Genomic DNA, 24,274 nt, shown 5'->3' with positions numbered 1-24,274 from the left:
AGCCCACACCCACAGGATTCACCATGGTTGACTCCTCCTCCCTCCTGCTTCAGAGACTTGCTCTCAAGAGACATCCAGCTTTCCTGGTTTTCTTCCACCTGGATCCTAACATGCTCATTCTCACCTCTGTTGCCAGCTTTAACTGGGGCTCCAGTTAAATGTTGGAGTGGCTCAGGACTCTACCCTGGGCTCTCTTTTCTCTCTTCCTGGGAGATTTTGGTCTGGAACAATGTGGCTCTTGGTGTCATCTCCATGCTGCTGCTCACTCTGTATTTATACCTCCAGCTGGGACAGTCTTCTGAGCTGCGTATCCCACTGCCTACTCAACAGCTCCACTAGGCTGTCCAGAAGTTTTTAAATGGGTGAAATTTATCTATGGTAACAGAAGTCAAAATAGTGGTTACCTCTGTAGGATATGAGGTTGCCTTCAGGGTAAGTGGGGTGGTCACCCTTGGGTTCTGCCAAGGACCATTCCCAGAGAGAGACTCAGCTGAGATGTGAGAGCTGGACTATACACTACATCATGAATTTGGTATATCTTGTCATTCGTTAGTGAGCCCTGGTGGCACAATGGTTAAGCCCTTGGCTGTTAACTGAAAGGTCAGCAATTTGAACCCAACAGCCGCTCCAAGGAAGAAAGATGTGGTAGTCAGCTTCTGTAAAGATTACAGCCTTAGAAACCCCATGGGGAAGTCCTACCTCACCTATAGGGTCGCTATGAGTTGGAATTGACTCAATGGCAATGGGTTTGGTTTTTGGGGTTCCATTTGTTATCTCTTAGCATATAAGATTTTCTAGGTTTCACATCCAGCCTCCCACCTGACACATAGGAGCACTGGAATGAAAGATTGGATGGTGTCTTAGTTTCCTAGCGCTCCTGTAACTCATATATCACAAGTGGGTGGCTTTAAAGAACAGAAATTTATTTTCTCACAGTTCTGGAGTCTAAAAGTCCAAATCAGGGTCTTGGCCATGTCTATCCCTTCCTCGTAGGTAGTCCCAGGCAATCCTTGATTCTTTGGCTTGTAGGCGATCCTCACATGGCAGCTGTCTTCTCCTATCTGTGCCTAGGTTGTTCTTCATATAATTTAGAAGTGATTCCATTTAGGATCCACCCTACACTGGTATGACCTCAACTGATTGCTTGATTACATTACATTCGATTACATTATGGAAAATAATTACATTATAATACATTCATTAGATTACACCTGCAAGTATGGGGATTCCAATGCATATTTTGGGGGGGCATAATTCAATCCATAAAAGGTAGGGAGAGGAAGGTGGAGCAGTGGCTCGTCTGAGAGGGCCTGAATGGTTGGTGCCTGTTGGGCCTTTATTTTGCGACTACAACAGCCACTGCAGATCATGAAGCCCCAGGGACAGGCAGCAGGAGTGGGAACTGGGCCAGGCTTCCAGGCAATCACCCTGGACTTGGCCCAGGGCGCTCTCACCCCTCCGCAACCTGCCACTGACCCATTTTATTTTTCTCCACAGCACTTACCACTTAACACTATCTGTTATTGTTGTTGTTAGGTCCATTGAGTTGGTTCCGACTCATAGCAATCCTATGTACAACAGAACGAAACACTGCCTGGTCCTGTGCCATCTTCAAAATCATTACTATGTTTGAGTCCATCGTTGCAGCCACTGCGTCAATCCATCTCATTGAGGGTCTTTCGATGAACCTCTACTTTACCAAGCACAGTATCCCTCTTTAGGGACTGGTCCCTCCTGATAACATGTTCAAAGTACATGAGATAAAGTCTTGCCATCCTAGATTCCAAGGAACATTCTGGCTATACTTCTTCCAAGACAGACCTGTTCATTCTTCTGGCAGTTCAAGGTATATTCACTATTCTTCACCAATACCATAACTGAAAGGCATCAATTCTTCCTCAGTCTTCCTTATTCACTGTCCAGCTTTCACATGCATAGGAAGCAATTGAAAATACCAGGGCTTGGGTCAGGCGCACCTTAGTCCTCAAAGTGACATCTTTGCTTTTTAATACTTTAAAAAGGATTTTTGCAGCAGATTTGCCCAGTGCAATATGTCATTTGATTTCCCAGCTGCTGCTTCTATGGGCATTGTTTGTGAATCCAAGTAAAATGAAATCCTTGTCAACTTCAATCTTTTCTCCCTTTATCATGATGTTGCTTACTGGTCTAGTTTGAGGATTTTTGTCTTCTTTATGCTGAGGTGGAATCCATACTGAAGGTTGTGGTCTTTGGTCTTCATCAGTAAGTGCTTTACGTCCTCTTCACTTTCAGCAAGCAAGGGTGTCTCATCTGCATAATGCAGGTTGTTAATGAGTCTTCCTCCAATCCTGATGCCCTGTTCTTCTTCATATAGTCCAGTTTCTCCGATTACTTGCTCAATATACAGATTGAATAAGTATGGTGAAAGGATACAACTCTGACGCACACATTTCCTGATTTTAAAACACGCAGTATCCCCTTGTTCTGTTCGAACAACTGCCTCTTAGTCTATGTACAGGTTCCACATGAACACAATTAAGTGTTCTGGAATTCCCATTCTTTGCAATGTTATCCATAATTTGTTATGATCCACAGTTGAATGCCTTTGCATAGTCTATAAAACACAGGTAAACATCTTTCTGGTATTCTCTGCTTTCAGCCAAGATCCATCTGACATCAGCAGTGATATCCCTCGTTCCATGTCCTCTTCCGAATCCGGCTTGAATTTCTGGTAGTTCCCTGTTGATGTACTGCTGCAACCACTTTTGAATTATCTTCAGTAAAATTTACTATCTGGTATTCTGTTTATTCAGTTAGTGAATAGGTATTTCTGGAGCTTAATTGGTGTTTTAGGTGCTGAAGATATATCCATGAATAAAATACACAGATTCCCACCTCACAAAGCTCTCATACAATGGGCGGGTGTGTGGGACAGAACTGCCAACCTTTCCGTTAGCAGCCGAGCTCTTAACCATTGCACCACCAGAGGTCCTTACGAGCAGAGTGTAGATGCCCAATAAATATTTGTTTCAATGCATGAGTACATGCCATGAATTCACACCTCTGCAAAACCCTCCGCACACAGGGTTTTGACATTGGCCTCCTTTGAAGAGAGTGAAGATCAGGTAGAAGGTTCTCTCTACTCAGTGGCACTTGCCTCCTCTCTTCCTTCTCCCAGCCACACTGACAATTGCTCAGGTGGGAGTCCCTTTGGCCAGCAGAGGACCTAGGTCAAATAAGCCTTATACAAGACGCGTGGTGTGGAGCTTGCTGAGATCCTACTCAGACACTGGGTTATCCACCCATCCACAGAGGAGTCTACAGCCACTCCTCTGTCCACCCTTCTACATCCCGTCATCTGTCCACCCGGCTGTATAACTATTCCTTTGTCTACCCGTGTACAGTCACTCCTCTGTCCACCGACTACAGCCTTCTTCTTCTGTCCATCTACATCCAGTACTCTGTCAATCCATCTGTTAGGGTGACCAACTGTCCTAGTTTGCTTGGAATTGTCTCAATATTAGCACTGAAAGTTCCGCATCCTGAGAAACCTCTCAGTCTCAGGCAAACCCGGACGGCTGGTTGGTCCATCTGTCCCCGAGGCATCCCGCAGTCCACTCATCGGTCCGCAGCCGGTCTGTCCACCCATCTATTCATCTGACAACCTGGCCACCATCCCCCTGTACCCCGGGCACTAAAGAGTGTGGAGGAGGCTCCGCCCTGCCATCTGACCTCGCCCCCTATAGCCACGCCCCTTCCGGAAGTTGCTGCTGGGACTCTCTGCCCCCTAGCAACTGCGCCTTTCGGGCCGCCCAGTCCGCGAGCGAGGCTCTCAGTGCGAGCCAATAGCGAGGGGCACCGGGAGTGAGGCGAGGGGGGCGGGTCTCGGCACGGCAGCCGCCATCTTGATGGGAACGAAACAATAGGACGGAAGCGCCGCGGAACCGGTCCGGGGCCGCAGGTAACGCCCGCGTAGCTGGGCCCGTTGGCCCTGCCGCCCCGGGGGCTTTGAGCGGGAGAGAGTTTTCCCAGGCCGTTTGGGGGTGGAGTCTCTGGACCTCGGGGGTCTCCCCGAATCATTGGGAGGGTGTCTCTCCGGGTCTTTGTGGGGCCGGATTTCCCTGGGTCATTTGGGAGAGGCGGTATTTATCCAGGTTATTGGGGAGGAGGGATCTGTCCTAGTTTTGAGGGACAGAATCTTCTGTGGTCATTGAGGTTATCTGGTGGGTTTTGGGGGGACAGGATCTTTCTAGTCATTGAGATGGTCTCCCCGAGTTTTTGGGGAGCAGGATCTCGTGTATCATTGAGGGGGGTTCTCTCAGGGTCTTTGGGTGGAGGGTTGAGCCCATCCCCTCAGGTACTGTTACCTGAGGCCCGCAGGTGTGCAGCCATTTTGGGTATTAAATGCCAGTTGGACTCGTCAGCTGGTGTTTTGGTGGGGAATCCGCACAACTAACCTTGTAGAAAGAATGTTTTAAAATGGATCAGAGGACGCCTTCTTTATGGTGATATTTTCACCATGGATAGAGCTTTCATTTCTTTCACATTTGATTACAGACTTCTTTTGTCTTTTACATCGAATCTTTTATTTTATTTTAGGATTTTATCACGTCTCGTATTCTAAGAAAGCTGCACCAGCAGAAAAATGAGTCGTAATGTTGTCAAAATGTAGAAACCAGTAAAATCTAGTGCTCTAAAATACCAGGGGAAGTACAACTGGTCACTGCCTTGAATGAAACATTTTGGTACCAAACTGAACATAGAACAAGAATAAAATTATCTGAAAGAATAAAGTTTTAAGAAAAAGTACTGAAACTTTTGAAAAATGGTAACAAAAGTGTTGCCAATCACCAGCTTTATATTTTTTATAAAGGACCACCATTACACTAATTCTGATGATTTCTTGTATTTAAAGTATTTGCTGCATTTGCATTTTTAGCATGTGACAGCATAACATTTTAAGTGAACCGAAATGCTTATTTATGGTTTATTTGTCGCTGTGGGGTTTGTATAATTGTATCCTATAACCTGGTGTTAAGTATTTAAAGGGAACTTTTGGGTGTTGTTTTTTAACTTTAGCCACAGTCTGATTTAGAAACCGGGCAAAATGAATACTTTATCATATTTGACGTAGTAGGCCAGTTGATCACTTAGTAACTTTTTTCTTTGGAGAAAAAGTCAGTTGAACTGTCATTCCAATTGGTTTACCTGCTTTGTGACTTTAGAGTAGAAATTATTAGAAATCAAGTGGATAAGAATTGATATAGTTGTAGAAACCAACTTAGCAGATGTAATAGACTTCTTTTGTGCTTCAGGACTTAATAGGTGACAAACAGGTACACTATATACCAGCTCTGTGTCTGAGCAGTGGAATATGTGAGGAAGAAGCAACCGCTGAGTGATCAACCTCAGCCAGTCTCCCTGCAGAGGAGTGCTGGAGCCTTCCGTAAGCACTGGAGATGTCACTGGTATCCAGGCAACCAGGATGAGCCTGAGCCTCCCTGAGGCCAGCTTGCTGAGGTGAAAATTTTCCATTGTTTGGCTCATGAAGAGGATGCACTAGGGAAGAATTTTTCCCTTGAAGTTATCTTACCTTAAGAAACAATTTGAACACATATTTGTGTAGTAAAAAGCAGATGATGACTCTTATGTGATTACATTTTAAAGCACATAAATAAATGCTTTATTTACATGCTTTTTATAAATAAATTATATTTTTGCCTGTTTGCATACTGTGTAATAAAAGTAACAAGTAGTAGTAGTGTTTTGCAGTATATTCTGGTGGCAAAGGAAGATACTTTTCCCAAAAAATTGAAATTTAGAGTTTGAAGGAAGACAGTCTCCAAACATGACGCACAGTTGGTTTGGGATTGTCGCCCATCAGCAGCTTCAGCAGTTACCAACTCCCGGCCAGACTTGCTTCATCTGTACTATTTTAAAAAAAGATAAAAGCTGGATTAGTTTTTGAAGCATGTCCCAGAAGTGTCATTTTTATCAATAAATACTTCAGTGTGTGTCTCTAGGAGCCAAGGAGCTAGCTACAATATCTATACAATACAATTATCCTGCCAAAAAACAATGATAATACTTTTTTTTTTAATATTGTGCTTTAGTTAAAAGTTTACAGAGCAAATTAGTTTCTCATTCACAAATTTATACACAAATTCTTTTGTAATATTGGTTGCAATCCCTGTAACGTGTCAGCACTCTCCCCTTTCCACCCTGGGTATCCCGTGTCCATTCGTCGAGTTTTCATGTCCCTTCCTGACTTCTCGTCTTTGCTTTTGGGCAGGTGTTGCCCATTTGGTCTTGTATACTTGGTTGATCTAAGAAGCACGTTCCTCACATGTGTTATTCTTTGTTTTATAGGCCTGTCTAATCTTTGGCTGAATTGAGTGGCTTCAGTTCTGAGTTAGAAGGGTGTCCGCGGGGCCATAATCTCGGGATTCCTTCCGTCTCTGTCAGACCAGTAAGTCTGGTCTTTTTTGTGAATTTGAGTTTTGCTGTACATTTTTCTCCCACTCTGTCGAGTACCCTCTGTTGTGGTTCCTGTCAGAGTGGTCAATGGTGGTAGGTGGACACCATCTAGTTCTTCTGGGCTCAGGCTGGTGGAGACTGTGGTTCATGTGGTCCGTTAGTCCTTTGGACTAATATTTTCCTTTGTGTCTTTGGTTTTCTTCATTCTCTTTTGCTCCAGATGGGATGGGACCAGTAGATGTATCTTAGATGGCCGCTCACAAGCTTTAAGACCCCAGATGCTACTCACCAGCGTAGGTTGTAGAACATTTTCTTTATGACTATGTTAATGCCAGTTGACCTAGATGGTACCCGAGACCATGGTCCCTAGCCCTCAGCCCCAGTTACTTGGTCCCTCAAGGTGTTTGGAGGTGTCTAGGAAGCTTCTTATAACCACCTCCTTTGTGCTTTATTATATATATGCTGTACGTACAAATATCCACAGCCTAAGCTATATATGTACGTGCGTATACTCCTATATGCCCTCCTTCCCCTCTTCAGCATAGGTATCTGCTTGTAAGTTATTGTTTTTACAGGGTTGTATATGCTATAATACTTACTGTAGTTGCCATTTTTGTTTGCCGTCTTCTGTTCCAGAACTGTGAGACAATAAGTTTCTGTTGTTGTAAACCACCCAGTTTGTGGTACATGTTATGGCAGTCCTGTGAAATGAATCCACTAATTCTATCTCTTTACTTGTTATAGATTTTTTCACATTTTCTATTTCCTCTTGAATCATTTTTGGTACTTTGTGTCTTCCTAAGAATTTTTCCATTTCATCTAAATTATCTACTATGTTGGCATATATTTGTTCATAGTGTTCTCTTAAAATTCTTTTTGTTTCTGTAAGGTTGGTAGAAATGTCTGCTCTTTCATTCCTGATTTCAATAATCTGAGTCTTCTGTCTTCTTCTTGGTCAGTCTAGTTAAAGGTTTGTCGATTTTGTTGACTTTTTTTCCAGAGAACCAATTTTTGTTTTTGTTGATTTTTTTTTTCCTATTCTCTATTTTATTAATTTCTGCTCTACAGTATTATTTTTTAAAGTCATCTTTAAGGGACTTGCTTATATCAAAATCCAGAATTTATCCCTATGTTGGATATGTTCCTGAGTCATATTCCCAGGGATAATTTCAGGATCTGTGTTAAATTTCCTTGTCTTCGCAGAATCCATCAGGTGATCATTGTGAGGATCCTAAACGAGCCCTGACTGAGACAGTCTCAGGCCCAAAGTCTACTCTGTTGTTTAGAATGAAGTCATTAAGAGTGCCCCATATTCCAACCGGGGACTCAATAGATGGTCCCAGATAGAATGGGAGAAAGGCTGAAATTCCTAAAAAAAAAAAAGGCCAGACTTACTGGACCAGTAGAGACTAGATGAACCCCCAAGACTATGGCCCTGGGATACTCTTTAAATTTGGAACTCAGACCACTCCCAGAGGTCACCTTTCAACAAAATGACAGATCGGCCCATAAAATAAATAACATCACCCATGAGTACTGTGCTCCAAAATAACCACCTAGATGAAACCAAATGGTTAATATTTACCCTAGACCAAAGACAAGAAGGCTAGTGGGGACAGGGAAGCTAGATTAATGGAAACACAACAACCAAAATGGAAATAACGAGAATGCTGATGTACTGTGAAGAATATAACCAGTGTCACTGAACAATATGTATAGAAATAATTAAATGAGAACCTAATTCCCTGTATAAACTTTTACCAAAAAAACACGATAAAATATTAAAAAAAGAAAAAAAGAGTGCCCTATAACATGAGAGATTTTTTAAGGACCCACATTGAGCTGCTCCATCTGTTCTGAGGGGTGAATTTAGCAAAAATCCCTCCCATTGCTTTTCTCTTTGTGGCAGCCTTGTGGCCTGCAGAAGGTCCTTGTGGTCCTGTTGACCTTCGACAGGAGCCATTATTTCTGTTCTGTTGGGATTCATATTCATAATTCACATTGTTTTGGAGGAGAGGACTGTGGCCAAGGTGGGAAGGCCACCCCTGTGCCTTAGGTCTGGTCTGATTGTGAAGTCATTGGCGACTCTGTCCCCTGGGGCCGTGCAGCCTCTGGGGCCAGGCAGTGTTTTTCGGTACTGTTCTTTAGTTTTTGTAGCCTTGTAATTTTTACTATTGCACGTAAATTATAACATTTGTAAGTTGTATAAAGTTCTCAAGGACATAGATGAGCCTTGAAAACATTATTGTAAGTGAAATAAGTCAGACACAAAAGGACAAATATTGTATGATTCCACTTATATGACATACCTGGGATAGGCAGATGCATAGAGATAGAAGTAGGTTAGTGGTTACCAGAGGCTAGGAGGAGGGGGAATAGGGAATGGACTGCCTCAGGGGTACTGAGTTTCTGTTTGAGGTGAAGAAAAACTTTTGGACATAGGTAGCGGTGATGGCTGCATAACATGGTGAATGCAATTAATGTCACTGAATTGTACATTTAAAAATGGTTAAAATGCAAAAACATATATTTTACCAGAACAGAATTTTTTTAAGTATGAAGAATAATACAGCAAACAGCCATGTATCCACAAATCCTAGAGGTTTTAAGGTTTAACAAAATATGTTTAGCATTATCAGTGAGGCTGACTTTTCTAAACGTATGCGCCGCATCATCACAGTTTTGCTGTTGCCTTGTGCCCAGATTCCCGCAGCAGCATCCTTCTGACTTCTCTCTGCCTGTGGGGTCTCCCTATCCCTATATTAGCCCAAACACACACACACTGGTCCATCAGTCTTCCTGAAACTCTCCTCATGCTGACATGTTTTAAAAGGACACCAGTGCACGGTTTTAGAGACATTAAATCAGAGCCCAGGGACCAAGACACGTGGAACCAGTCCCACCATCGCCCAGCCCCAAGAATGGAGGGAGGAAGCAGGCCAGTGCTGCCAACTCACCCTGCTGTCAGTGTGGGGGTGTGCCCTGCAGGCAGTAGCACTGTGGCCAGGGAGGTTGCAGCAGATTGCTGTTTTCCTCATGGGTGGTTGGTGAGGGGGAAGAATTAGTTCAGCTTATTTAGCAAGAGGTTATTGGCCCTGGCCATGGCCCATATCCTGCTCAGGTGCACCTTGGATTCAGGTTTCTGTTTTGATATTTTCTCCAGTCTTTTTCAAGGTTGTATATGTATTTTTTAATGTAAATTTTTAGTAATAGGGTTCTCTTCTAATTGAAGTTACACTAATTCAGTCTTACAGGTAAGAATTAACACTACAGAAGACAGGTGGGTATCACATCTCCCATTGACTGCACCAACACTGTCAGTACATGGTGGCCAAAAGTTAACTTCTGGAAACAAGAAAGAATTTTTGTTTTATGCTGCCAAAATGCTGCTTAGTTCAGGCTGAAATGGTAGAGAGGACGGTAGCTTCTAAATGTGGTCTCCAGGTCAGAACAGGTAGGGAGAACAAGCACGTGGCCACAACAGAAAAGTTATGCTTTGATTTTAAATATTAGTGATGTGTTCAGGACCTATAGCACACACACCCCCAAATAAAAAATGTTAACAGCAGCAGTTCAGGGACTCCTCACTATGCTAGACCCTTCCCCCTAGTGTTCTCCTCACTCCTGGCCACTCTGAGGTGATCGGAAGTGTCCATCCCACTCTGGATTGAGAGAAAAGGCTTTGGATTTTCTTGAAACCCTCATGACTTGGGGAGGGAGCCCCAGTACCTGCTGTCTCAAGCCCCTATGGGCAGCTGCAATCAGCCCAGGCTTCTACCTGCTTTCTGTCTTGGAGAACTCACAAAGTTTTCTTTGCATTGTGGATTTTTCATAACTCTTCTTGTCAATATACTTAGCTGACACGCATAATTGATCAAAATGGAGATCATTTAGTGTTGTTTTATCTATGTGACCATTTCTCTTACTTGAGGCGCTCATACATGTTTTAGAAATGGGGTGTCCAGCTTAAGCCTAAGGAACAGTAACTTTCCTTCTAATGGACTAAGATGTGTTAGAGACCAGGCAGCAGAACACCTGTCTCTAGTGTTGGTGTTTCTGCACTTTGTGAGAATGTGCTCACCTGGTGCCAGGGCTGGCCCCAGAGTGCTGTGTCCCTAGTCCCCCCAGGCCACATCGCTGTACCTTAACCCAGCCTGTTAGAGGAGCTCACCCACTACAGCTCCTTTCCTTGAGTCTTGTGTTCCCTTTTAGTTTGGGCTGCTCCAGGGCCAACAGGTTTCCCCAACCATAGCTGCATACTCAGAAATGACGTGCCCGTAGGCTGTGGGAACTCTTCTCAGCTCATTTGGGGAATCTTGTATCTTCTTTCGATGCTTGTTCTATAAGAGAAGTAGGTTATTTTGTCTTACAAGTATAAAACAAACATTGGATATACATTTTCACTGTAATCCTCCTTTGCATCCAGATTCTCATCTATCCCAATCTGTGCTTGATATTCCAGGTCCCCACAGATTCAGTGTTACTGTGGAGGCTGCAGCAACATTTGTCTTAGAACTTACCTGACCCTAAACCTGCCAGCTTTCATTCTGATGCCCATTCGTTCAGATGTGCTTTAAACTTGGTGTCTCTGGACTGTGCCATGGCTCCTTCTCAACGTCTCACATGCAGGGAGTAATGTTAAACCTCTACGGGCTTCACAATTCAGCTTCTTTTATGGAGTGCTGTAAAAAATGGCAACGCGTTGGCATCTGACCGCCTCTAACTTCAGGATGGGGAGGAGAGAGAATCAAGATCAACATCAGCCCAAAGATGATTCCTATGAAGCATAGGTCAGATATGCCTCCTCTCCAAACTTTTTACCAATTCTGACACCAAACTGTCCCTCCTATGGCACTCGCTACTTCTCTGCTGGGTTTGATAATTCATTGCAGTAGCCACACAGAACTCACAGACAGTACTCACGATTATGGGGTTTATTAGGGAAGTAGCAGGTAACAATTCAGGATCAGACATGACTCAGGATACAGTTCCTCAGTCAAGACAGCTTCTTGGCCATGCCCACAGGTGGGCCTCTCCCTGGCCCTCGGCCTCTTGGCCCTCGTGCCTCTTGGGGCAGCGTGGCCCAGCCTCTGCCCTGCTCAAGCAAGTGTTAAGTGCCCAGAGGTACCCCACTCCACTAGTAAGCCTCCACCCAAAGGCACTCAGCTCTCTAGCTCTACCGCAACCATCTCACAGTGGGCTCCTGGTTCTACTGTCTCTGTTGCGGCTGTTTCTCTGCCTCTTGCCATCTCTTGCCGTCTCCTGGGTCTAGGACGTTCTCAGCACAGGGATCCTGGGTCCAAAGGGTGCATTCCACTCCCTGCTCTTCTTTCTTGGTGCTAGTCAGGTCCTCCCTTTCTGCCTCTGGGGTGGCTCATTTTAAGCTTACTGGGATGGCAAAACTGACCAGTCCCCTCATTAGGGTTCCATACACATTATTTGCATGGCCCCACACCCACAAGGGTGCCATGAACCTTATTTGCATTATTAGCAAGTGGTCCAATCCCCTTGGTGGGCCACAAGCATCTTATTTGCATAGTCCCACCGAGTCATTTGGTAAGAGTTACAACACCATGATGAGAAAAGCCATGTAAAAGTGCCCTGGTTTCACAGTTCCTCTGTGGAGTTCACAGTTCAGCTTCTTTTATGGGGCGCCCTGTGATGGTGTGCAGACCCAGTGCTGATTGGCTCTGGTCCTGAACAGAATCATGCTGTTTCCTTGAGAGACTGCCCTGAGTTACCAGTGATGAAAGAGGAGAGAGGGATGGATGGATGATTGACCGAAGAATGTGTATTTTTATGAGCTTTTGCAACCTGACAGGAAAAACATACAACAACAGCTGTTAAACCACCTATTTGCACATTACTAAGATTACCTTCTTCCTAAGTTAGTTGATTTTATTTAACGTTTTCAATTTTTCTGCTATTATAAATAGAGGCTTTACATGGAAGGCAGTGAAAGGTGTCCTTCCACAAACAGTGTCTGTTCTCCAAGCCAAGTGCATCTGGAGGAAGAACAGTCGGGCTGGTTGCAGACTCACTGCTGAGAGTTTGGGTTTTTGTTGCTCAGTGTGCATTTCTGAATATGAGAACACAGGTTCTATTTTCAGGTCCTTTGGGCTGCCCCTGCCCTGTGTAGAGCCTGTGCTGGGCTTCATGGAACACTACAGCCTCCTCCCAGGGGCTCATGCTCAAGGACCTTATGGGTTGGTCGAGATGCTGTGCCTAGATTGGGAGGCCAGGGAGGACTGTAAGCCCAGGATGCAGGGTCCTGGGGTGTTTGGTGCCATTCTGGTGGTTCTGGAGAGGAGAAGCAGCTGAGAGGCTCCTATTTCCCTTATAGAACAGCTTGTCCAGATTTTTGGAACAGAATCTGCTGTTGTATTCATCCTTCAGCAGTTAGAAGGATCTGCTTTATTGTATGACTTTCATGAAATTGTTGCAGTTATAACTTGTGGTTTTTCTTATTCTTTCATCTTTACTAAAACTAGAAAAAAATGCTGTTGATGGCGAAAATGAACACCTAGTGTTGGAACCCAGGCATCTGTGTCAGGTCAATGCAGGGGTTCTGTGTCTTGTCCCTGTGGTAACTTCTCCTGCATTGGCAGTCCAGCACCTGCTGTGGCATGGTGGTCACCCCAGCTGGCCAAGCTGCAGCTCATTTGGATGATGATTCCAACATCCTTAGCAGTGACTCTTGCATCTCAGGCACCTTTTGTTTTCTGTAATGAGGCCTAGGCAACTTGGTTACCTCGTGGTGCCTCAGTGTGCCCATTTGTAAGGGGGTAATCATAGTATCTACTCCAGAGGGCTGATGTGAGAGTGAAGAGTAAGTGCCTGATAAAATAGGAGCTCTTGTTTATCGGTCAGTCATGTCCCCTTGTCACTGAAGGTTGAGGAGTCACCTCCTCTGACCTTCCAGTGCCTTGTACATACCCTAGGGACGGGATGTGGTGGGGTTGTTATCCTTCCTTGTTTAGATGTGGTCCATTGCCCAGGGCCACCATTGTGGACGGAGCTCTGAGCGTGCAGCATGGGTTCAATTAGTGTTTGTTTGTGGATGGATTTCAAACTTTCAGGAGCTGGGCGACCATCTGATTTTCCTATTTCAGTCTTAGTGAATTCTTACTTTTCACCCTAGTATTTTCCTTTCCAATTATAAAGGTAATATATGCTCAGAGTTTGAGAAAATTTCAAGAAGGTTGGGAATGTTCAGAAAACTGAAAAGAAGGGAATAAGGATCTTACCACCTGTTGTTGTTGTGTGCCATCAAGTGGAATTAGACTCATAGCGACCCTATAAGACAGAGTAGAAGTGCCCCTTAGGGTTTCCTAGGCTATAATCTTCATGGAAGCAGATCGCCATGTCTTTTCTCCCTTGGAGCCACTGGTGAGTTCAAACCGCTGACCTTTTGGTTTGCAGCCAAGTGCTTAACCATTGTGTCACCAGAGCTTCTTTCATGGCATATCAGAGTTTTGTGGGTCTCAAGTCTATATAATGTGAGAGCTGTATTTTAAAAAAAGGATGCACAATTAGGAGAATATAATTAGGTAAGAGTGAAGATTTGTGTATATTGAAAAAAGAAATCACAAAAAGTCGCACATTTTAAAAAGAAGACAAATACCACAACTACAATACTTTTTTCCCTACATTTTTGGGTTGCATTTGGACCACTTCTTTATATGACAGCAATTTCATAATTTTTTTGTTGAGAGAAAAGAAAGATCACACAGTCACTTTTCTAGGGTGATTGATCCTCATCTGCTTTCTGTTATTGACAGTTTAGAAAAATTTCTTTCAGCTTTACAGCTGATCATATGTCATGGGAATTTTTAGGCTTATTGTCAAATTTGGGACACCTCTATCAAGTTTCTTTCACATGTGACCTTCCGAGTTTCTTAGGCAGAAACCGCACGGCCTTGGAAGGGGGCTGGCAGCCATGACAGCTGTGAGTAGCTGGTACTTTTTGCCGGTCTTTTTCTCTGTGGGCCTTTGGATATGCACACATAGTTGCAGCAATTATACAATTGTGTATCTTGAGTCTTTTACTTAAAGAGTATATCATAAGTGTTTTCTTAAATTGTTAAAAACTAAAATTGATAGGCAGACTTTTTATGTCCTAATGGCCCGTCATATAGTTGAACAAAGAAACAAGCAAATTTTTGTTTCACTCCTCTCTTTTTGCTGGACGTGGAGGTGAGTACGTTCCTGATGGGGGAGTAAGAGGTGTCCTGCTGGAACTTGATTTATGCAGCAGTAGAGGGAATTTTCCTGAGGTTGTGCTAGTTCCATGGCATATGCCCACATGGGTCAATCTGGTCAGCTGCTGTTCTTAGTGCTCCCACAAGGCAGCCTCTCTGAGTCAAAAGACTGACAACTTTTCTCTTTCCTTCCTGGCTTTATTTTGTTAAAACTCCTTTCTGTGTATTCATTGGTTACTAGGATTGTGCCTCATTTGTTACCCAGCTTCACTGGAAGTCCAGGCTGTGGGAGGGAATGGTTTTCCTTTGGCATCATCTCATCATCTTACTGAGACACCTGGGTTAAGGCTGGACTGGCAGGCCATCAGCATTGCTGAAGAGACCTCTGGCCTCTACACAGAGACCATCTCATGGCCTTTCTTTGCTTAGCCTGCAAAACATGAGGATAATTCATCTTTTGGTGGTAATTTAGCAACTTGAAAAAGAGGAAGACCCTCAACGAGATGGATTGACACAGTGGCTGCAACAGTGGGCTCAAGCATAGCAGGAATTGTGAGGATGATTGCAGGACCAGTGTTTCGTTCTGTTGTACATAGGGTTGCTGTGAGTCAGAACTGACTTGATGGCACTTAACAGTTAGTATATTTGTTTTAAAATATGATAGGATTTTAATCTTCTCATAGCCACATTTTTAAAGTTTACTCTTCAGTGACGAGTCTTTTCTTGTCTAATTTAGTATAAGAGAATTTTCCAGGAGGTTGGTTGTCATCACATTAAGATCTTGGGCTTTGTTTACATAAAATGTTCTGCAGCAGCAGGTTCCCAGTAAGTGTTGTGGTGCAGAGTCCTTCATTTACACTCCCCATTTAATGCAGACTTGATAAGGGAGACAATAATAAATGCAAAACAAACACCGTCCAGTGCCTGGAATGCATTTTGTAAAGTATGTGGCATGCGTCACTTTGATTAACCGTACTCACTGTGTGATTGGCGCAGGTTTGGATAATAACTGCAGTGGGTGCCTTTTGAATTCTCTGCTGATCTGTGTGCAGCAGGTGCTCACGATGCAGTAGCGATTTGAGGCACATTCTGTACAGCACCTACTCTGTGCTGATGCTCTTTTAGACTCCTGAGACTCAGCAGTGAACAGTGAGAGTAGTCAGAAATCTCTGACTTGATAGAGCTTGCTTCCTGGTGGTGGGGTAGGGTAGGGAAGACAGACAGTAAACAAGACAAGAAAACATACAGGATGTTAGATGGTGATAAGTGCTAAGGAGAAAAAGCAGGGGTGCATAAAAGAGTGTGGATGGGGAGGTATAGCATTTTTAGATGGGATGGCCAAGTAAGACCTTATTAAAGAGATAATATTTGCCTAAATAGCTGAAAGAGAATGAACCAAGGTTACACCCAGGGAAAAGAGTATATACCAGGCAGAGGAAAAGGTAACTGTAAAGGCACGTTTGAGAAATATCAAGGAAGCTAGTGTGGTTGGAACAGATTTGATGTAGATTTTTCTTTCTTAATGTGTTTTTAAGGAAAAGCTTATTGGACGTTTATGTTCTGTTCTGCACATTTGTGTGCGAAGGATGCTTTTGCTTTGGCTTTACAAGAATTGGGAAGAAGATAACCATGCAACTGATAGAAGTCTGCTAGTGTTGAGACCTGATAAAAAGTAGGCTTTCAAAGTGAGCAGATGGTTTTAGAATGTGTTGGTATTAGCAGTGGGTGTCATGGATTTATCAGGGAACATAGCTGTCCCCTGAAAGTCTGCACCATCACAGGGTACCTTCACTATAGTCAGGAAGAGGCCTTACTTTGACCAAGGCGACTGACCATCTAGGCTGACCTTGGGATGAGTGACTCAAGATGCTCAATGTGAGGCAAATGAGCCCAGTTAGAATGGATGGAAAGGTAAATTTCAGCCAACGCGTTTGCGTTTACAAGCTACTTATCAGCTAATATGATCTTTTAAAATATAAACTTTTCTGATTATTAGAATAATATGTACTAATAAAATTTGTAAATTAAAAAGTATAAAGAAAAAAATCCTTTTATTGAAGTATAATTTACATACAGTGGTTCATCAATTTTAAGTTTGTATGTGAAGAGCTTTGACAAATGTACACAGTCATGTAACTGTCACATCCCAGTCGCAACATAGGACATTTCTGTCACCTGATAAAGTTCTTAATGCCACTTGGCAGTCAATCCTGTCCCCCTACTTCTGCATCCTGACAACTACTTACCTGCTTTCTGCCACTGTAGTTTTTCCTTTTCTAGAATTTTATGTAAGTGGAATCATACAGTGTGTAGTAGTTTGTTACTGAGTTCTTTCACTTAGCGTAATGCTTTCGGATTAATCTCTGTTATCACATGTATCAGTACATTCCTTTTTATTGCTGAATAATATTCCATTGTATGGATATACCATAATTTGTTTATCTATTCACTCAGTTGATGGACATTTGGGTTGTTTCCACCTTTTGGCTCTTGTGAATAATGCTGCTATGAATATTCATGTACACATCTTTGGACATACATCTTCATGTACTTAGGTAGATACATAGGAGTAGGATTGCTGGGTCATATAGTAAGTGTATGTTTAACTTTTTAAGAAACTGTGCCAAACTGTCTCAAAGTGGCTGTACTTTTTTTTTTTCCAATTCTACCAGCAGTGGATGAGAGTTCAGTTGCTTCATACTGGTGAGTGTCTAAGGTTCCTGGGTGGAGCAAACTGTCTTCACTCGACTACTAACCTAAAGGTTAGTGGTTCGAACCCACCCAGCGGCACTGCAAAAGAAAGGCCTGGCAGTCTGCTTCCATAAAGATTACAGCCAAGAAAACTTTACTACTCTGTAACACACAGAGTCACCATGAGTCGGAATTAACTCCATGGCAGTGGGTTTGGTGAGTGTCTAGGTATTTTAAGCGGTTTTAATTTGTATTTCCCTAGTGATTAATGAAAGGAGCCCTGGTGGCTAAGCACTCAGCTGCTGACCAAAAGGTCGGCAGTTCGAACCCACTAGACACTCTGCGGGAGAAAGATGTGGCACTCTGCTTCTTAAAGATTACAGCCTTGGAAGCCCTTTGGAGCAGTTCCACTCTATCTTGTAGGGTCACTATGAGTCAGAATTGATTCAGCAGCAACAGGGGACTGACTGATGAAGTTGAGAGTCTTTTTATGTGCTTCTCATGGCCATTCAGATATCTGCTTTGGTAGAGTGTCTTTTCAGATTTTTTCCCGTTTTGTTAGTGGATTGTTTGTCTTATTACTGAGTTGAAGAATTCTTTATATAGTCCAGGTACAAGTCCTTTCTCAAAATATGTTTTGCAAATATTTTCTTTCAGTCTGTGGCTTACCTTTTCATTTTCTTTTGAAGAGCAATAGTCTTTTTTTTTTTTTAATGAATTTTGATGAAGTCCATTGTATCAATTTATTTTAGAGTTTGTATTTTTTGTGTCCTAAGAAATGTTTGCCTAAATTAAGGTTACAAAATTTTTCTCCTGTTCTAGAAGTTTTATAGTTTGAGCTCTTATTATTTAGGTCTTACATTTCCAGTTACTTTTTGTATAGGGTGTGAGGTGAGAGTCAGCATTCATTTTTTTGCGTATGAATATCCAGTTGTTCTAACACATTTGCTTAAAAATATTAACGTTTCTCCATTGAATTGCCCTGGTGCCTCTAGTAGTTTCCTAGGGCTGCCATAACAAATTGTCACAAACTGGATGGCTTAAAACAGCAGACATTCTCTCACAGTTCTGGAGGCTAGAAGTGTGAAATCAAGGTGTCAGCAAGGCCATGCTCTCTCTGCAGACTCTAGAGGAGAATCCTTCCGTGTCTCTTTCGGCTTCTGGTGGCCCCTGGCATTCCTTGGTTCGTGACAGCGTAACTCTAATCTCTGCCTCCATCTTCATATATTGGCCTTCTCTGTGTGTCTTTCTCTGGGTCCTCTCTTCTTAAAGGGACACCATTCATTGGATTTAGGACCCACACTAAATCCAGGATGATTTCATCTCACATTCCTTAACTAATTACATCTGTAAAGACGTTTATTCCAAATAAAGTCACATTCTGAGGTTCTAGGTGGACATGAATTTTTGGGACACTATTCAACCCACGAAGAAGCCTTAGTGGCACAGTGGTGAACTGCTCAGCTGCTAACCAAGAGATCAGTGGCCACCCCTTGGGAGAAAGATGTGGCTCTGCTTCCGTAAAGATTACAGCCTTGGAAATCCTGTGGGGCAGTTCTTCTCTGTCGTATAGAGTCGCTGTGAGTTAGAATTGACTCCATGGCAATGGGTTTGGTTAATTCAACCCACTACAGTGCTTTCTTTGAAACTTAATTGGTTGGATAGGTATGGATCTATTTCTGGACTCTGTTCTGCTTCATTGATCTGTATGCTTATTCTCATGCCAATAGTGTACTGTTCTGATTATGGAGCATTATGATAAGTCTTGAAATCAGTAGGGTACCTCCTCCAGATTTGTTCTTCTTTTAAAAATCGTGTTGGTTATTCTAATAGGTCCTTTGCATTTCTAGGTAATTTTTGGAATCACCTTGTCAGTTTCTACCAAAAAAGTCTGCTGGCATTTTCATTGGGATTGCATTGAATCTATAGATCAATTTGGGGAGAATTAACATGTTAACAAAATTGAGTCTTCTGATCCTTGAACACAGTATATGGCTACATTTACTTAGATCTTTAATTTTTCTCAACAATGTTTTGTAGTTTTCAATTTCAGGTCTTGCACGTTTTTTGCCAAATTTGTCCCTAAGTATTTAATATTGCTGATGCTATTGTAAATGTTTTAACTTTTTTCTTTAATTTCAACTTCCGATTCACCAGCTAGAGGTACCATATTTTATTTACCCTTTTCCCCATATTTGGACATTTAATTTGTTTCCAAATTGGGACTTTTTGTACACATCATTTTTAATCTTTTGCTGGTTGGTGAGAGCCACTGTGGTGCCCAAAATTAGAACAGACCGCATGTGTTTGTGCCTCCCTAAGCCAGAGGTGTCTAGTGGCCACTTTCCTGACTGGCAGTGCTGGCAGGAGAGCGTCCTGGACAGAAATGTGTGTGGTCCTTGCCACCGCAGAGGAAGGTGTGCTTCAGAGTTGTGGAAGCCACAGGAGTGCTGGCAGCCTGGTGTCTGGCAACGTGGTGGCTGACCCTGGTGCTGTGATGGTGGGTGGCGTGTATAGCTGTGTGCAGATGCCAGGCGCAGACGTCGGGGTAGCTCTCGGCTTCCTGGGGAGGAGATGTAGGTGGTGAGGGTGGTTTTTCCACTTTCAGGCTAGTGTGCCTCAAGCCATCCCCTGTGACTGCCTGACTCGGGGGCTTTTTTGAGGCAGAGTAAGTGGGCCCCAGGGGATCCGATTTGTACTTCATTAAGTACCTAAATTCTCGATGACCTGACTGAGCTAAGGGCCCAGGAACAGTCATGAGTCATAGCTGTTTTATTTGCAGTGCTTAAGAACATTTAAGACATTGTTTCCAGCAAATCCTTAAACCAATTAGATGAATTTGAGGGGTGGACTGTACGCAAAAGCTATGTTGTGGGACAGATCGTCTACATAAGTTGTGTTCCATACCTGCTCATAGTTTCATGGACAAATGTTAGGCAAAGTGGAAAGCTAAAATAGATGGTAAATCTGAAGTCATTATTTTGTGGTTTTTGCCTGTCTCCCTAGGTATAGGGTCAGCACATTGCATTGGCTCTGTAGTATTTGTTAATACTCCAGGATCCCTGGAAAACCGGGATCTGCTCGTGTTTAAAAACCAGTAAGAAAGCCCACTGTTAAAGCCACGTGTGGAACAGAGAGTAGCAGGTGGAACAGGGATAGCAGTTGTCTTGGGGCCAGGCTTTTCTTTCTACTGGTCTAGCTGAGGCACCTGAGGAGGAAGGTGATCTGCGTAATCCTTGGTAAGTTGGTGCTTCATTTTCCTGTAGGGATGGTGCCTGTAAAGGACCCTAGAATAGAAACTTTACACATCTTTATGTGCAACCCCAAAAGTGAGAAGTATGTTGTAGTACAGTGAAGCCATATTGAGAGTTCATATGGAGAGATTGAACATAACTGAAACAAAAGGATCACAAAATAGGACTTACCTTGCTATATGCGGAGCCTTGGTGGTGCAGTAGTTAAGAGCTATAGCTGCTAACCAAAAGGTAGGCAGTTTGAATCCACCAGCTGCTCCTTGGAAACCCTATTGGGGCAGTTCTGCTCTGTCCTGTAGGGTTGCTATGAGTTGGAATCGACTTGATGGCAACTTTTTTTTTCCCCCACTATGTGCAATGCATTGATATTTTTTATTTTCTACCATTTGATTAAAAAAACGTACTGATTACCACTCACTAATTTGGTTACTCAATAACCCACAGAGTAAGGAGCTACTCCAAGCCTTTCTCCCCCATTTTACAGTCCAGAAACTGAAACCCAAAGGGAGCCAGGGACTTGGAGTCTTTCTCCAAGCAATTGAGTGGCAGAACTGGGACTAAAATCTGACTCATCTTGCCCACTCCACCTGACTGCAGGCTCATCAATTGTCTCCCTAATTCCTCCTCACGTTTGGGAGTTTCTCGGCCATCAGACTTGGCTCAGTCAAGAGTAAGCCTTATTTGTGCTACCCTCATACCCAAGATGATTCTTCTTCCCCAGGGAGTAACATCCTTCAGACTGCCATGGTTGGGTGCTGGGTAGGAGGGTGGCAAGGTGCCCACCACATGCCCAGCAGCTAATGAACACGCTGGAGACCTGGGAGAGCTGCCACTTAGACATGAAGGACCAGTTTTTGTTTTGTTTTAAATTTTTCATTGGAGGTAGGGATGAGTAAAAGAGATGCCTGGAGAGAGATGTTTTTCTACTTGACTGAGTACGTTTAAGGAATCTTGAGCAAGTTCCAACAGGGAAAGTAGTGTCTACCTCATAGAAAGTATCATGAGGATCACATGAGATTTGCATTGTTTTTAGCATTGCTCTGATAGCAAAAGCAGTTTTACACCTTTATGAATGCTTTGGAATGTGTGTATCTAAAACCTGGTCCGGGAGGAGCATCTTGTGCCTTCTTTCACAGTTTAATGGTTGTACCTGATTCATGCTTTGGTATACTGGCAGGCAGACCATGAATTAGTAGCTTTCCTCTGGTATTGCTCTTACTCAAGAGGTCTTTTCAGTAGACTTGTATGAACTGGTCTTTGTAGCCCTACAGAAGGGGCTTGTGTGGCCAGGCATCTCGGAGCTCCACCTTCTGGAGAGAGTACAGAATGGCTGGAATGTACTAAGGAGCCGATTGCCTGTGTTGTGTCTTGGGACTCTTCTCAGCACATGCCTCTGTCTGGGGTGATGAGAAGGCAGTGCCGGATGCCAGGACCTTTGCTTCTCTGCTCTTTGTATGTAGGAAAACTTATTGATTCCTAATCCTTGAGTCAAATGGAGGCCTAGAATCAGGTTCTCTCTGAAAAGAATAGATTAACACTAGTTTAAACCCTTTGAAGAGGCTACTTTATAAATAGGAAAATATAAATACAGGGTGAAAGCACTTTCATAGGATAAGCTAACTGTCCTATGTGCATAGCAGGAATGCTGTATCAAGGCAGAGGTGACAGAGACCCTGGGGCCCTGTGGAGGGGGTTTGGCATCCAACAGACTGGGGTTAACTTGAACGCCAGTGGCTTAGTATCTATGGCCTTGGATGAGTTTCTTCACTTCCCTGAATCTTGGCTTCATCATTTGCAACAGGGAGAGTAGTGTCTACCTCATAGAAAGTACTATTAGGATCAAATGAGATCAGTTCCTGTAACAAGCGTGGCATGTAATAGGAGCTTTACCCACGTTAGAGGGCAGAGGACTCATCTTCAACAGACTGGTCCTCACCACCACCATCTCACATGGTGTCCTGGGAACTGAAGGAGTTAAAATGTAGTTTAAGCCCTGTTGTTGTCAGCTGCTGTCGAGTTGGCTTCGAGTTGTGGTGACCCCATGTACAGCAGAACAAAACATAGTCCAGTCCTGCATCATCTTCACAATTGTTGGTATGCTCGAGTCCATTGTTGTGGCCACTGTGTATTTTGACTGCCTTCCAACCTAGGGGGCTTATCTTCCAGCACTATACTGGACAGTATTCTGTTGTGGTCCATAGAGTTTTCATTGGCTAATTTTTGGAAGCAGATCACCAGGCCTTTCTTCCTAGCCTTAGTCTGGAAGCATCGCTGAAACTTGTCCACTATGGGTGACCCTCCTGGTATTTGAAATACTGGTGGCCTAGCTTCCAGCATCATAGCAACACACAAGCTACCACAATATGACAAACTGACAGGTGGTGGTGAGCTCTGTAGGAGTGCTAATAGAAACTTGTAGCCTGTTCTTTCCTGTTTTCCTGTGACAGAACACAGCTTGACATGCCCTGAAACGGTTAAAAGAGGTACAAGCACAGGTGTGGTTTGCTAAGATCCATTGTGTGGCTCCAGGTCCGGGGCCTCATAATGGGTGATAGCACTAATCACCCCAGGAGTCCAGCTTTGGTTTTGAAGATGTGCCCCAGCTTTTGGTGGGGTCAGGATAGAACCGATAAAAGTAGTCTGTGATCTAGAACACTATGTATCTTTTTATTTTATCTTATTTGTTTTTTATTATACTTCAGGTGAAGGTTTACAGAATAAATAGTTTCTCACTACACAGTCAGTATGCATATTGTTTTATGACATTGGTTAACAACCCCACGACATGTCAACACTCTCCCTTCTCGACCTTGGAGGACCTTTTTCCTTTTTTGGTGAAAATATACATAGCCAAAGATACACCATTTCAAAAATTTTACATGTAGAATTCAGTGACATCGATTACGTTCTTCCAGTTGTGCTGCTATTCTCACTGTCCTTTTCCAAATTATTCCATCACCACTGCCCCCTAGGCTTCCCATCAAACCTTTTGAGTTGCTGTTGTCAATTTATCTCACATAGATAATTCTTTTTTTTTGTACTTTAGATGAAGGTTTACAGAACAGAATAGTTTCTCAGTAAACAGTACACATATTGCCCTATGACAATGGTTAACAACCCGACATGTCAGCACTGTCCTTACTTAACCTCGGGTTCCCTGTCACCAGCTTTCCTCTCCCCTCCTGCCATCTAGTCCTTGTCCCTGGGCTGCTGTGCCTCATTAGTCCCGTTTTGTTTTATGGGGCTGTCCAATCCCCAGCTGAATGGTGAACCTCAGGAGTGACTTCACTACTGAGCTAAAAGGGTGTCTGGGGGCCGTACCCTCGGGGTTTCTCCAGTCTCTGTCAGGCCAGTAAATCTGGTCTTTTTTTGTGTATGTTAGAATATTGTTCTACATCCTTCTCCAGCTCTGTCCAGAACCCTCTGTTCTGATCCTGGCCAGAGCAGTCAGTGGTGGTAGCTGGGCACCATCTGGCTGTACTGGACTCAGTCTGGTGGAGGCCTTGGTAGCTGTGGTTCATAAGCCCTTTGGACTAATCTTTTCCTTGTATCTGGTTCTCTTCATTCTTGCTTGCTCCTGAAGGGGTGAGACCAGTGGAGTATTTTAGATGGGTGCTCACAGGCTTTTAAGACCCCAGACACTCTATGTATCTTTGTAAACGAGTTAGCCAG

General features: G+C 43.4%; 1 protein-coding gene across 3 annotated transcripts in view; it reads left to right on the top strand.

The window, feature by feature from the left end:
• Positions 1-3,885: 3,885 nt before the first annotated feature.
• Positions 3,886-24,274, top strand: part of IP6K2 (inositol hexakisphosphate kinase 2) — a 28,564-nt gene continuing 8,175 nt past the window's right edge. The window contains exons 1-2 of one of the 3 annotated variants that reach the window (XM_023726685.1): positions 3,886-3,940; positions 10,919-11,246. The gene's annotated coding sequence lies outside the window, so the exon portion shown is untranslated. Of the gene's footprint in view, positions 3,941-8,181; positions 11,247-24,274 lie in introns of those variants that run through there. The other 2 variants (XM_004368503.2, XM_023726683.1) reach the window with 2 other exon arrangements.

Source organism: Trichechus manatus, unplaced genomic scaffold, assembly GCF_000243295.1.
Source record: "Trichechus manatus latirostris isolate Lorelei unplaced genomic scaffold, TriManLat1.0 scaffold00001, whole genome shotgun sequence".
Taxonomy (NCBI): domain Eukaryota; kingdom Metazoa; phylum Chordata; class Mammalia; order Sirenia; family Trichechidae; genus Trichechus; species Trichechus manatus.
Note: the sequence above shows the minus strand (reverse complement) of the source record. Positions and strands in the feature narration are given on the sequence as shown.